The 14,706-nt window shown below is 39.4% G+C and overlaps 1 pseudogene; it reads left to right on the top strand.

Annotated features, from left to right (window-relative positions):
* The first annotated feature begins 14,214 nt into the window (after positions 1 to 14,214).
* Positions 14,215 to 14,364, top strand: LOC138167604 (U1 spliceosomal RNA; annotated as a pseudogene).
* The last annotated feature ends 342 nt before the right edge of the window (positions 14,365 to 14,706 follow it).

Here is a 14,706-nt window from a genome sequence, read left to right as displayed (position 1 = left end):
TTCACCTATCAGTTATTCTGGAATCATTCATACTAGACTGTGGAATTTAATCCCCTGATTGTTTCTCATAGTATTCATCTCCTTAATTTTCATTTTCTTAAGCTAACATTAACCATTAATATTGCATATTAACTGATTTGGTGTGGAAGGAAGTCAACCAAAGACCAACATTTTTGTACTTAGTTCAAGTAAGCATTTATTAAGTATGTGCTATGTGGCAGGCATTATGCTAAGTGCTGAAGAAACAAAAAGAGGCAAAATGCAATACTTGCCCTCAAGGGTTTACAATCTAATTCTCTCTCTCTCTCTCTCTCTCTCTCTCTCTCTCTCTCTCTCTCTCTCTCTCTCACTCTCACACACACACACACACACACATACACACACACACACACACACACAAATACTCTGCTCATGAACAATGGTATCTGGGACTTCTGGAGATTAAGAAAGGTGTCTGCTACAAATTTTACAAATAGTCAGTAGGTGGTACAGTGGATAGAGTACTGGGCCTGGAGTCAGAAAGACTCATCTTTGTGAGTTCAAATCCAGTCTCAGATATTTAGTAGCTGTGTGACCCTGGGTAGCTCACTTTACCCCGTTTGCCTCAGTTCCTCATCTGTAAAATGAGCTGGAGAAGGAAATGGCAAAGCATTTCAGAATCTTTGCCAAGAAAACCCAAAATGGGGTCACAAAGAGTCATAAATGACTGGACAACAACAACATTTATTACACTGGCACATTAAGTAGAAAATATTCATATTGGAGACATGTTTGTGTGCATATTTCCCTCATTTCAACATTACATTCATCACTAGGCAGTATTTATTGAGTCATTCTGTCATCCTGCTAGGCTCTTGACAAACTATAAATAGCTGTTAGCAAAAGAGAAAAAACATCTTCTTGAAAGTTACAAATTAAGTAATGTGTAAATCAGATAATACTCCCATATTGACTTCAGCTTTTCAAAGAGCGGTGTGTTCTGAACCTAGCAGCCTAAGAACCAAGCAAGAATAGCACTGTAATCAGACACAATATATGTTCATCTAAACTTCAACTTCAGTTAAGATTTCTTTTAAAGTCTGGAAACAGGTATCGCCTTACTTTTGCACCATGACATTTTTCTTGCTCTCACTTCAGTTTCTGGTCTGTAGCCAGGTCCTGCCCTCATACTGTATTGGTGTATTTGGTTTGTTCGACTGCAAAGGTGAGGAGTCAGAGTTGCAGTTACTCCACTCTTCCAAAATTCACACCCACTCACAAAAAAAGACAACTGCAGGCAGTTGGTACCATGGATTTTATTTGTTCTGGTTGCTCTCTATAGCTCATCCCTAGTTGCATCAGACCCAGACAACAATGAGACCCCAATGGCATCAGGGAACCTAAAAATACCATGAGTTGTCAGGTCACATTATCTGGACTTACTTTACAAATTATACTACATAGCAATTTAGAATGTAGAATTTCCTTATGAACATAACTGCCTGTTATAGAAGCCCCTCATTTTTTGAAGAAAGCAGCCAGCCATGGTCACAAATTCAATGGGTACCAGGATCCTTATTTTTGAAAAGCTGAGATTGAAGAGCTGAGGACCAGACAATGACAGCCTACCATGCTCTCACAGAAGAGCCCACTCCTAAGAAACAAGCCAATGGTATAATGAACTGATGCTCTCATGAAACACAGTTTCTAATCTGTACCCATCCCCCTGAAGCATCTTTTTTTTTGTTTCTTTGTTCCCGCCATAAACTGTTTTTGTTTCTTTGTGCGCCCTTGTATCAACTTTTTTTGTTTCTTTGTTTCTTTTGTGCCCCTTGTATCATCTTTGTTTCTTTATATCTCCCTGAATCATGGTTTTTTTTTTGTTACTTTGTGTTGCCTGTATCAACTTGTTTGTTTCTTTGTACCCCATGTATCATCTTTTTTTGTTTCTTTGTGACCACCTGTATTACCTTTTTGCTTTCTCTATGACCCCATATCATCTTTATTTTTTTTTATTTCTTTTTTGGTTCTGTGTGGATGATTTTTTGAGCCTGTGGGGATGGTGCTGGAATTCCAATCATTCTGCCTTGACCCTTCTCTCATCCCGCCCACCCCATCACCCCATATCCTAACTTTCTTGGTCTCATTAGGCAGATTGACATGATCAAGTAAAATTTCTTCCTGCCTCCCCTAAGAAAACATTGCAGCTTGTCATGGCCACAAATTTAATGAGTCTCAGGACCCAGAGAACCATGAGGAATAGCAGCAGAGTAAGACTATGTCATTTCTTTAGAGAAATCCCTCTGACTTCATAGATTTATGGCTTTATATTTATAAGGGATAACAGAGGCCATCTAATCACTCCTCCCCCCCCCACCCTATTCACACATTTTACAGGTAAAGTAACTGAAGTCCACAAAGTGAGTGGTTTAGCTAAGACCATACAGGTAAGAAGTGGCTTAGATAGAATTTGAACATGGGTCTTCTGACTGTGAAGTCAACACTTTTTCCATGAGACCATTGTATTCCAAGGTTCCAGTCTGGCTCATTTGCATAAGGCTTATCAAATTATACCAGGTTGACTTCCCTTTACTACCACCAGTATCAATACCTTTAGACCTTAAAGTATACAACTGATTCTTCACCTTACAAAAGGGTGTGTGTACCCTAGAGGATGAGTGGCCCTTTGCTTGGTTTCCTAAAGAAGAAAAAGAATTTCAAGGTGGCATGGCACAGTGGGGGGAGCACTGTTTCTGAAGTAGGATGATTTGGGCCTAGCTGACCTTGGGCTAGGCACTTGCCTTCCTTGGGCTTCAGATTCTCATCTAAAAACTGAGGTGGGGAAAGTAGTTGGACTAGATGATATCCAAAGACTTTCCAACTCTAGACCTAATTTTTGTCCTTTTCAAGGAAAAAGCAGGAGTGGTCTCTCAGGTCCAGAAGTTAGCAGCAGAGTACTGATAGCCTCATGATTCTCCAGTATAATGGACAAAAGCATGACCAGTTCAGGAAACTGACAAAGGCAGCAGAAGAGAACCTGCAAATAGTACCTTTTTTCCAATCTGAGAAAATTTAACTAGTATTTTTTCTTAATTTTTAAGAGGCTCTTAAAAGTTTCTCTTTGATGTAGGGTAACAATTTGCTCAGTTATGATTGAAAGAACTCAAAATGATGAATAACAGCAAAAGGAATTAGGGATGCTGAACTTAGAGAACAGAAGATTTAGGAAGGTCTAATTGCCATCTTCAAGAAGGATTATCTAACTGATTATGTGGGGTCTCAGTGGGAAGAACAAGGACAAAAAAATATTGAAATTATATAGAATTCAGAGTCAATTAGCATTTGTTAAGTGCCTACTATGTTCCTGGTACTCCGTTTACAAAGAATGGTAGGTAAAAGATAATCACTGCTCTCAAGGTAACATTCAACAACTATATGTAATCAAGCTATATACAGGATCAATGGGAAATAATCAACAAAGGGAAGACACCAGAAAGAGGGATTAGAAGAGACTTCCCTTAGAAATTGGGATTTTAGTTGGTACTAGAAGAAAATCAGAGAAGCCAGGAAGTGGGAACAAGGATGGAAAACATTTCAAGCATGGGGGATATCCAGAGAAAATACCCAGAGTTGGGAGATGGAGTGTCAAACTTGTTCAAGGAAAAGCAAGGAGGCCATCATCGCTATATTGCAGAGTGTATGGAAAAAGAAATAAGAAGTCTAAAAAGGCACAGTTACAGAGGACTTTTATATTTGATCTTCAAGGTGACAGAGAGCCACTGGAGTTTATGGAGTAGGTGGTGCCAGGGTCGGTGCAAGACATGGTCCTGTTCTTTAAGAAAAATGCTTTGATGGATTAATAAAATGTGAAGCAAGATTCTTAGCTAAGAAGGTGAAAGTGGGGGGAGTCATGAAAGGTTAAAGGAAGGATGAAAAGGTATGGAAGCCATTGTGGGGAGTGGTATAGTGATGTAATTATGGAAGTTTAAAAAGATTGCCTTATAGCAGTGAGGGCCCAGTTGAAGTTATATAACATAAATTTATAACAGAACCAAATGATGTGGCTTTTTTTTTTTAATTTTCACCAACTGCATTCAGTAACATGCAAAGACAGTAAATGGCAGGAATGATCTGAAGTCAATAATTGGCAGGGAAATATCAGTGATACAAAAAGGGCTAAAGGAGAGGGCTAAGTTCCAGCAACTTCAGAGAAAGCAAGATGGATTTTTATAGGGTAAAGATGCAATTACTTAACAGAAATTATGAATATTAAAAAGGCACGAGGGGTTTGCTAAGGGATTAGGGATTAGGGGACGGGTCCCTTCTATAGTTCAGTGGTTGAACATTCTGGTCATGCTGCCCTCCAGTTGGCTAGTTATTGTGGTCTTGTCTGGTCAAGATGAATAGTCAGGTATTATGACCCTGTTGTGGGTTAAATGGATGATGTGATTATGGATGAGTACAAGAACACATCTGTTCAAATATGTGAATTGATATCTGAGAGCAGTGGCTATATTGAGTCTGGGGCCTGAGGTGTGGTGAAAGCCAAATTGTGTGGTTAAATCAGGACATGCCTGCTGTTCAGTGGGGCCCATAAGGAAGTTAGAATATTGGAGCTGGGAACAGCTTTATTAGGATTCCATCATTTCCCCCTCAAAGAGCTAGGGCCCAAATTCATTTGGGAAAAGGAAGGAAGGTCTCAGCTTCTGTAGCTTCTTCTGGCTGAAAGGGGGCATAGAGTTGTCCCTGTCTCAATGTCCTACATATGGGTAGGAGGTTGACTAGAACTGAGGATAGGTTACATCCAGGGAATGATGGGTGAGTATGGGCTGGTATCCACTGGTTGATGCCAGTAGATAAGTAGGTAAATGTAGGTAAATTGGCCTGTAGTCTGAGGGACACAAATCTGACAGGCAAGGTCAATATGCAGGGCCCCAGATATAAGAAGAAAAACAGATATATCTAGTAATAGGGAGTTGATTAGGCCAAGTACCCATTAATTAAATTATTTAAATTGTAGAAAGGTATATAATTTTAGGCTGAATAGCTCAGATCTAACACACAGTTTAGATGTATCCCAGCCTTAGTCTATGGGATAATGATTAACATTGTGTTTGTACCTTTGTTTCACAAACTTCTTTTCACTTGACTATGCAGGCAGGCTGATGGCAAGCCGATATACTAATTTACCTAGTTGTTTAGAATATGGAATGACTACACATTCAGATTGAAAACAGCAAAATTTCACATACCTGCATTGTACTCATATCTTTTACTGAACACTTGCTCTAATTAGAGAAAAACAAAAACATAAAAAGGAAAAAGCAGGGACATTCAAGATATGACAGGATAAAACATCCTTAGCTCTGTTTGAATTCAGATAAGAGTCATTTTAATTCCATCTTGCAGCCAGACTCAGGAATAGACAGGCGAGAAACATTCCTTTTCAAAGGAAGACAATAGGGAAACTGAGCCAGGAGAGTGCCATCTTAGATAGAGGCTAAGACTGTCCTCTCATTTTTATCAGAAGCAAACCTCCACCAGTAGCAGGATCACATTCTCTGTGAATATCTTGTGGCATTTCTCTCAGATACTCAAAAACTTGGAAAGTTTTCAAGTGTGAACTCAACAGTACACTGTCTATGTCATCTGAGGATTTGCCTACCTTGGTTCACTGCCAGTAGGTTAAACACTGATCCATGATATCTATTTGTTTTATAAACAAGAATCTATGAGAATCATTTATAAAGGTTTGGAATGATTATAATTATTCTTCTACAGAGAGTTTACCAACAGCAATAACATCATTAGCCCTTGAAAACTGAGTGGGTATTGATATGGATATGGGATTGGGTATGGATAAAGAGAGGTATACTTTGAAAGATGCATGGGTTCAGATAGCAATCAAGTATACCTTATCTTGTTCCATTGTTGAACCTATGCTTTTTGATTAGATCAAGTAAGAGTAGGTAAGAAGTTAAAGGTCAGTTTCCTCACTGAGAGTGCTATACATTGAAGAAATCTAGGCCTAGCACCAAATATATGCATATATACAGATCTATCTAGCAATTCATTCATTCATCTCTCTCTCTCTCTCTCTCTCTCTCTCTCTCTCTCTCTCTCTCTCTCTCTCTCTCTCTCTCTCTCTCTCTCTCTCTCTCTCTCTCTCTCTCTCTCTCTCCCTCTCTCCCTCCCTCCCTCTCTCTTTCTCTGTAAATGATTTATAAAGAATCTATCCAATTTGCTGAGGTCCTTCCCTTGCTTATTTACTATTTTTAGATAACTGTGTGCATATGTATTTTACAGGTCATCCCAAAAAGTCTTAGTGAAGCTTAAAGCATTAGAAACTTTGCAAAACACTAAATAGTTAACATTTAAATAGATGTTATTATTGTCCCCATTTTATATATGAGAAAACTGAGGCTGAGAGAAGTTAAGTGATTTGTCCAGGGTCACATAGCTTGTAATTATCTGAGGCGGGATTTGAATATGGGTCTTCTTGATTCTAAGTTCAATGCTCTCACCCACTGAACTACATTAAAACACATATAAGGTATACCCATATACCCAGGGATAGCATGATATAATCAATAGAAAATCAGAGAATCTTATAAACATAGAATTTTGGAGCTGGAAGAGAAGTCAATGATGATCCAGTACAACTTAGCTCCCCACCAAAAGAGATGCCTACCATAACATTTCTGACAAATAGTCAACCAGTTACTGCTTGAAGAATTCCAGTGAATGTAATCTTGGCCTGTGTCCTAGCAAGTGAACAAGCATTTTTTGTTGCAGTTCTATCATTTTTCAGTTGTGTCTGATTCTTCATGACCTTGTTTGGGGTTTTCTTGTCAGATACTGGAATGGTTTGCCATTTGTTTTGCTTTAGTTCATTTTGCAGATGAGGAAATTGAGACCAACAGGGCTAATTGCCCAGAATCACCCAGTTAATAAGTGTCTAAGGCTATATTTGAACTCTGGAAGGTGACTCACTGATTCTGGGTCCAGCATTCTATCCAATGCATCATCTTGAATTTGTTAAGTATCTAATATATTTTATTATTATATTTTTTAGTTTATATCACTCATTTCTACAAGATTTTGAGTTAGCAGTTTTCTCCCCATTTTCCCCTACCCACCACCCCAAAACAGAGGTCCCACTAAATATCCCCTCCCCCAATCTGCTCTCTCCCATATCTTCCCCCATCCCCCCTCAGACTATACAGTAGGGCACAGTGGATCTCTATACTCCAGTGCCTGTACATCTTATTTCCCAGTTAACATGTAAAATAATAATAATAATATATTTTAAACATTTGATTTTAAACGTTTGAAATCCATATTCTTTCCCTACCTCCCACATTATCCACCCTTAGTAGGAAGATAAGCAATTCAATATAGGTTGTACATGTGTAGCTATGAAAAACATTTCCATAGTGGATATATTGTGAAATACTAATTTCCCTCCATCCTATCCCACCCCCACTAGTTCTGTTCTCTACTTTGATCCTGTCCCTTTTCAAAAGTGGGTGCTTCTAACTTCCATATCCCCCAGCCTGCGCTCCCTTCTATCACCCCCTGTCTCTTCCCCTTCCCCCCTACTCTCCTGTAGGGTGAGATACCCTATTTAGAGTGTATGTCATTCTCTCTGTAAGCCAAATTCAATGAGAATAAGGTTGACTCATTCCCTTTTAATTTCCTGTTCTTCCCCTCCATTATAACAGTTTGCCTTTGCCTCTTCTATATGAGATAATTTAGCCCATTCTCTCTCTCCCCATCTCCTCTCATTATATTCCTCTCTCATCTCTTAATTTCACCTTTTAAGTATCATCCCTTCCTATTCAATTGGTCCTGTGCCCTCTGCCTATGTATAACTGTACACATATATACACATATTCACATATGTATTCATATACCCATATACCTTCCTATATAGAATATAGATGCATGTATACATATGAATACATACATATATGTGTATATACACACATGCACACACATATTCTATTCCCTTCAACTATTCTCACACTGAGAAAAGTTTCATAAGTTACAATTACCATTTTTCCATGTAGGAATTAAAGTAGTTCAACTTTGATAAATTTGTTATGATTCCTTTTCCCTGTTTACCTTCTCATGCTTCTCTTGCTTCTTGTATCTGAATGTCAAATTTTCTATTCAACTCTGGTTTTTTTCATCAAGAATTCTTGAAAGTCCTCTATTCCACTGAATGATCATATTTTCCCCAAAACATGATACTCAGTTTTGCTGGGTAGGTGAGTCTTGGTTTTAATCCCAGCTCCTTTGATCTCCAGAATATCATATTACGAGACCTTTGATCCCTCAGTGTAGAAGCTACCAGATCCTGTATTACCCTGATTGTGTTTCCATAGTATTCAAATTGTTTCTTCCTGGCTACTTGTAATATTTTCTCCTTGATCTGGGAACTCTGGAACCTAGCTATAATATTCAGGAGTTTTCTTTTTGGGATCTTTTTCAGGAGGTGATTGGTGGATTCTTTCAACTTCTATTTTGCCCTCTGGTTCTAAAACATCAGGGCAATTTTCCTTGAGAATTTCTTGAAGGATGATTTCTAGGTTCTTTTTTTGATCATGGCTTTCAGGTAGTCCAATAATTTTTAAATTATCTCTCCTGAATCTATTTTCCAGGTCAGTGGTTTTCCCAATGAGATATTTCACATTGCCCTCTATTTTTCATTTGTTTGGATCTATTTAATAGTATCTTGATTTCTCATAAAGTCACTAGCTTCCATTTGCTCCAATCTAATTCTGAAGGAATGATTCTCTTCAGTGAGCTTTTGAGATTCTTTTTACATCTGGCAAATTCAGCTTTTTAAGGCATTCTTCTCCTCATTGCCTTTTTGAGCCTCTTTTGCCATTTGAGTTAGTCTATTTTTTAAGGTGTTATTTTCTTCAGTCAGGTTGTTTACTCTCATTTCATACTTTTCTTGCATCATTCTCTTTTTTCTTCCCAATTTTTCCTCCACTACTCTCATTTGGTTTTCAAAATCCTTCTTAAGCTCCTCTATGGCTTGTAAACAGATTATTCTTTTGTTGGAAGCTTTTGGTGCAGGAGTTCTGACATCACAGTCTTCCTCCTGTTCCATGCCTTGATCCTTTTTATCCCCCAAAAAGAAATCCAAAGTTGGACCACTGTGCTTGCCTTGCTTCCCTCGTTGGCTCATGTCACCACTCAATTACTTGACTTTTGAGCTTTTTGCCACAGTAGAACCCTGCTACCAGAGGGGGGCTTTGTGTCAATTGCTGGGGTTTTCTCAGCTACTAGAGCTATTAGTTGGCTGCCCTCTCTGAAGCCTTCACATGCTGTGGCACACTGGTCACGTACCCCAGGACCTCCACCCCAGACAGTGATCCAGATCTAAACAGGTTAAAGCAAGAATGATTACCCCTCAGTCTGTTTACTTGGTCCCCCTACAATCTGCAGGCCAGGAATTCTGAAGCAGCCATGTGGTGGTAGCTGCATGGCTGTAGTATCTCAGCCACTTCTTCCTTTAGGGGGCTAAAGCCGGACCACACTCTCAAACTCCTAGCTCCCAAAGTCCACACTGCCCTGACCTCTCACTTTGTCCTTAGCATCTGTGAGTTGACAATTCTGGAAACTCCACAGCTGCTGGTGATCTGAAGTCCCTCCAGTCAACAGCTGGTTGTGGCTGCCCTGAGGCTAAAACCTTGGCCTTGTACAGGGCTGGGATTGGCTCCTAGAGTGCTATGCTGGCCACTTGCTGCCACATGCCAGGCTGTCTTTAGCGGGAGGTTAGCTTCTCTGTGTCTTTTTGTGGGGTCTGTAGCTCCAAAGTTTGTTTAGAGTCATTTTTTACATGAATTGGAAGAGGTAGGAGTGGGAGCCCTGCACAAGTCCTGTTTCTACTCTACCATCTTGACTCTGCCCCTAAGTGTCTGATATTTTGCCAGGCATTTTGCTAGCCACTGGGTTTAGAAAGAAAGGCAAGTAAAAGAAAGGCAAATAAAAATAGTTACTGCCCACAAATAAAGCCTCACATGCAAAGAACTACATACAAACAAGATAAATTACAGATAATCACACATAGAACGCATTAGCATTAAGGGGGACAGAGAATGAATTCTTGAAGAAGGTAGACTTTTAACTGAGATTTGAAAGAAGCAAGGAACTTAAGAAGGTGGAGAGGGAGAAAGAGAATTCCAAGGATGGGGGATAGAGCATCTGTGGAAATGCACAGTCAGGAGTTCAGGTGTCTTCTGGAAATAACAACCAAGAAGCCAATTTCACTTGATCGCAAAGTATGTATGAAGTAGAATATCATGTGAAGGGGTGGCCAGGTAACACAGCAAGTAAGAGTACCGACCCCGGTGTCAGGATGACCTGGGGATCAAATCTGGGCTCAGACACTTAGCACCCACCCAGAAACACCTGGCCATGTAACCTTGAGCAAGTTACTTAACCCTAATTGCTTAGGGGTGGCCAGGTGGCTCAGTGAGGAAGAGCACTGGCCCCAGAGTTGGGATGACCTGGGATTGAATCTGGGCTCTGATACTTAGCACCACACCCAGAAATAACTGTCCATGTAACCTTGAGCAAGTTACTTAACCCCAATTGCTTTAAAAAAGAATAGCATGTAAAACTGCAAATGTAGGAAGAGGCCAGGTTATGAAGGATTTTAAAAGCCAATGATAAGATTTTATATTTGATCCTGAGGTGATGGGGGAACCATTAGAGCTAACTGAATTGAAAAAAATGGGAGGAAGGGAATAAATAGTCATGCCTGAACTTTAGGAAAAAAATTTGGATAGCTGAGTGGTCTAGAGTGGGCAGAGGCTTGATGTAAAGAGTTCAGCCAGGAGGCTATTGCAATAATCCACATATGAAGTAAACTATTCCATCTTTGGAAAGTTCCAGTTCTTAGAAAGCCTTTGCCTCCATTGAGTCTAAGTTTGACTCTTTGCAATTTCTACCCATTGCCACCAGCTTTTCCCTCTGGTTAGACAGAGGAAGATCTAGGTTCAAGACCCTCCATTAACAAATCCTGTCTGTGTTACTCTGTGCAAGTTCCTTAACCTCTCTGCCCCCAGGCAACTCTCTAAGACTAGAAATGGCTGAACTTCTGCCAATATGCTGTGAAGGTAAGAGTTTACTCACTGAGAGTTCTATACATGGAAGAAATCTAGGTCTAGCACCAAATATATACATATATTTTTATCTATCTATCCATTCATTTATTGATCTATCTATCTATCTATCTATCTATCTATCTATTTATATATTATTGTTCAGTCAGACTCCAGACCTGGTGTTCTATCCACTGTACTACCTAACCGCCCATGGCAAATATGACTGCATATTAATGTCAAATAAGTATATTGTCTGTATACATTAAAGTAGCCATTTATATTAGTTATTTTGCAGAGTATAAAATATTTTTAGAAATATTTTTTGCCTTTTTAAAAATATTTCAGCCAAATGTGTTGACTTTGGAAACCTGCTTTAAATTAAAATCTGTTGAGGGAGGTGGAATTTCAGGTGACTTAGAAGGAAAGGGGGAAAAGCAACTATCCCATAGGAGAAGTAATTAGAAGTTGGAGAAAAAGTTTCCCTGACTGAAGCAGAGAGAGGAGGCAGGCCAGGTTGGCTCCTTGGTCTTGACATCATGAGTCACTTTAAAAGAATTGCAATCTAGAGCTTTCAGTTACCTTAAATGTTTCCATATATATATATACACACACACACTTCTTGGAAGAACACATTTCCTGTCTGTGGAACAAGTTACTAGGGGTGATTGTCAAATGTTACAGATATTTAAAAACAAAGCAGACATAGTAGCTTCAGATGGATTAGCTATAGCTAAATGAAGGCAGGAAGCTAGACTAACACATTGTCTCAAGGTTCATTCCATCCTTACGGTTCTGCAATTTCCAGATTGGAAAAGCCCATGTGCTAGTTCATGATGCTGTCTACCATTCTGAGGTCCTCAGTGAGCAGGCTTTGGAGGAAGGGAGATGGGCAGAAACCCTTTAAGAATACAATGAGCCTGAAAAAATATTTACTCCATACTCCCACCCTTGGGTACATAAAGTTAATCCATCCCATTTTGTTTTATAAATCTATAGGGATTCTCCAATCACATCAGTAGCCTGTCCCATTGTTAGGAAATATTTCCTTCTGAAAAGATTATAACCATCCTATTGACATTCAAGTACATTTAAATCTATTCACTCTCCTCTGTTATTTAAAGAAAGTGAGGTAGCTCTTGAAAACAAGACAGACTTCTTTCTGGGCCCTAGACTCTGAGCCCTCAGATATGGCAAACTAGATCTTCTTCCCTTATAGAACTGAACAATATCATGAATTGCTTTATGTCTGGAAATGAAAGTGTAGGAGACCTTGTGCATTTGGGATTATCTCAGATCTCCTCAACTATTCACTGACATGTAGAAAATAATATGAAGTAATAGCTTTTCTGTTGGGCCATCCCAAAGCCTTGACATCAGATATGTCTGTAGATGCTGTAGCAACTGTAGCTGTGTAGTCATGGAAACAACCTTGTGCTCAGCAGGCAAAACCAATGAGGATTAAGCATTGCTGCATTCTAACTAAGCCTCCTTGACCTTATGAGAGAGGAATGAGATCTGTCTGTTCTTCTGGGTGCCAGTGTCCCTCAGTGGGGTGGAAATCTGTACATCACGTACCTGATTTAAATGTCAGAGTTGGATTATTCAAACAAGAGATTCCTTTTGCTAGTTAAGTGGATTAAAGGGCACAATGACTGTAAAAAAGAATGTTGATTTCAAATACTCATGAATATTCCTCAGAAAACCACAAGAATGACTTGTGGTGGAAAGCTTTTGATCACTAAGCAGCTTGGAGAAATAAAACATATAGATCTTGGGATAATGACAGGTTAGAAAACTGTGAGGAACTCAGGGAAATGATTTTCATGTTTTTGTTTGGATTGTTTTCCTTACTTTTAATTAGAAACAATATCATCTTGCAAATTAATACCTCACCATAGAGTTGCAATGGCAAGAAATAAACTGTAATTCAATTTGGGTCTGGAGTGCACCACAATGCATGAAAAGGACAATTTGCCCTTTTGGCTTCCTTCTGAAGATTGGTGGGAGTTTGCTCAGGGCAGAAGAAGCCTGCCTGTTATTCCACTTTTGCATTATCTATACTGCAGACTTGAAAATCTGAAATGTAAAGGCAAACCTTGCTGGGTCAGACATGAAGAGATCATGGATAATTGTAGTGTGGGCCAAACCCTATCAGCTGTTCACACATAAGTCATTACAATTTCATAATCCAGAGGCAGTATGGAAAAGCCCACCAAGTTGGTTTCCAAGCTCTGAACAATGTAACTTGCTGCTGTCACTTCCTTGAAATGCTAGAAGTCTCACTCTGGGTCTTATAACCACAAACACTTCCGAATATTAAGCTGTCTATCTTATCACTAAAATAGAGCTCCAACTGCTTAGCTTTAACTTAATTTATTCCTCCTGTCAAAGTTCATTCTCCATTTTATCCACAAATTTCCCTCTGGATTGGTGTCAATCATTAATTTCCTGTGGAGAGGCATGATTTATAAATAAACTCCTATGTATTTTTATTTGATAATAGGTCTTCCAATAGGGCTGACTGAGTGAAATGAGTAGACCACTTGTCAGACAGTGCACATGGCTTCAAGAAAAAGAGAAAACCCCAATGCTCCCTTAAGTAAGCTTGGCAAGCACATGGGATTGATCATTGTGTAGGCTGGGTCGTTTTGTCTACCTTTCTGACAAAGCCCACAGAGGAATGTTTATAACACTTTCTGTTATTGAAGTTTTTATTTGCTGGCTCCAAGATTCTGAGGTGAGAAATTTTGGAAAGCTATTTTTTTCTAAAGTAAACATTCCCATTAGTCATAAATAATTTGAAATCAGCCAACATGCATTTTTAAAGAACCTACTATGTGTCAGGCATTGCATTGGGCATTGGGGAGGCAAAGGCAAAAAGGAATGAGCTTATAATCTTCAAGGAGCTTGCAGTCTATTAAAGAAAACAACATGTAGGGGCAGCTAGGTGGCACAATGAATAGAGCACTGGCCCTGGAGTCAGGAGGACCTCAGTTCAAATCCAGCCTCAGACACTTAACACAAAAACTAGCTGTGTGACCTTGGGCAAGTCACTTAACCCCAATTGCCCTCCAAAAAGCAAAAAAATAAAAATAAAAGACAGTCCATTATACTTACCTGGCAGGGGTGATTCCATGATCACAAAGGTGGTTTCCCCAAGGCAAGGCTTATCCATTGCACCCCAGATTCACTGACCCCTGTGATTTCCCCAAATGTGAGAAATTCAACTGCATAATTTGTGGCAGTGGGGTTCATCTTTTTTTACTTAAAAACAAAACAAAAAGAAAACAACATGTATACATATGTCTGGAGGGCATACAGAACACATACAAATGAGATACAAGGCTAACTTACAGCAGAAGGTATTATTTGGGGGGGGGGGGCAAAAGAGGACTCGTGCAAACAGTAGCACTTGACCTGAATCTTGAAGAAAACCAGGAAATCTAAGAGGTGGCAATATGGAAAGAGCATTCTAAGTAGTAGGCACAGTCAGTTAAATGAGATGAGAGCTCCTACCATGATTAGTGAGTCAGGGGATGTGAAAGAAAGAGCAGTCACTTCTGCAAAGGATGGCTAATGACATAGGGCCAGAGGAGGAAAG

The sequence above is a fragment of the Petaurus breviceps genome, unplaced genomic scaffold (genome assembly GCF_028583685.1).
Source record: "Petaurus breviceps papuanus isolate PSGF00001 unplaced genomic scaffold, PetGlider_PUasm1.0 229, whole genome shotgun sequence".
NCBI lineage: Eukaryota > Metazoa > Chordata > Mammalia > Diprotodontia > Petauridae > Petaurus > Petaurus breviceps.
The sequence above is the reverse complement of the archived record's forward strand: the minus strand, read 5'-3'. Positions and strand labels throughout refer to the sequence as shown.